The sequence below is a fragment of the Entamoeba invadens genome (genome assembly GCF_000330505.1).
Source record: "Entamoeba invadens IP1 unplaced genomic scaffold scaff_1105074726215, whole genome shotgun sequence".
Classification (NCBI taxonomy): Eukaryota; Evosea; order Mastigamoebida; family Endamoebidae; genus Entamoeba; species Entamoeba invadens.
The window spans coordinates 160,758-161,954 of record NW_004440347.1 but is presented as its reverse complement, the minus strand read 5'-3'; positions in this window follow the sequence as shown (position 1 = coordinate 161,954).

The following is a 1,197-nucleotide window of genomic DNA, read 5'->3' as shown; positions in this document are numbered from 1 at the left end:
TTTAAACGCCTCAAATTTTGTGTTTGTATTTGACTGAGTCAATTCATAAAAATATTCTTCTCCAATTTTACAAAAGAAGGTGTTGTTATATTCAATACTATCATGTATAACAATTACAGATGAATTTTCACATTTAAGATATTTCAAGTTTTCATCATCAATTTCAATCGGATTTCCTTCATATTTATATACATCGAGGTGTTCTAATTTACACTCACCAACAATCACATTTCCTGACACACATTTAATTTTCAAAGTCTTTGTTGTCAGTGGCAGAATAATTTCATTGAACCCAACATTTTTCAATTCTATTTTTAGTACGAAAGAACAACTCAGATATTTAGATAAGTTGAGATCGTTAAAAATATCATCAGGGTCATATGTATTTAAAGATGTTAAACATATTTCACGTGGAAGAACCAAACCGAGTGTTTTGTTGATATCATCTACATCAAAAAAATAGCTTGCTGTTTTGAAAATGGTATTTTTAGTCGTGTTTGAAACCAAAGGGATATATTGCAAATATTTTGAAATATAAGAATGATAGAACGTTATAAACAGTTTAACGTTATTGTATTTTTGAAGTTCATTTTTAGGATCATAATAGTCGTCTTCTTTAAATTTAATAAAGAAATTGTATTGTGTATTTGCCATTGTTGAATAATCAAATTTTGTAAAATAAACTGAATTGCAGAATGTTGTTGTGATATTAACTTTTTTAAGTGAAGGAAGTGAAAGTACGTTTGTTACACAGAATTGTTTTTTAAAAATTGAGCAAAAAACTAAATGGAGTGTTTTCAATTGTGCAAATAAAAAACAATTACCATCAAAAAGTGAAATTTCATCATCAAAAAGTTGTAAATTTATAACATGTTGCGAAAAACATTGTGTTGCAAATAGTTGTTTTAATAATTCCAACCTAATTTCTTTTGATTTGGTTTTTGTAGTTCTTTGCATTATAAAAAAAATTTCTTTTTCTGTTTGAAGTTTTGATAAATCATTAGAAATATATGGCAAATACAAAGTTTCAATTTTGGGAAAGACTTTTACAATTTTTGAAATTGGAGTTGTTAATTGTAATTTGAAAGGATTAATGTAAAGACTGTTAATAATGTCTTGAGCAGATGTATTGATTAAAATGAAATTAGTAATATCAGATAAAGTTTCAAGATACAACACAACATTTCTGAGGTAGAA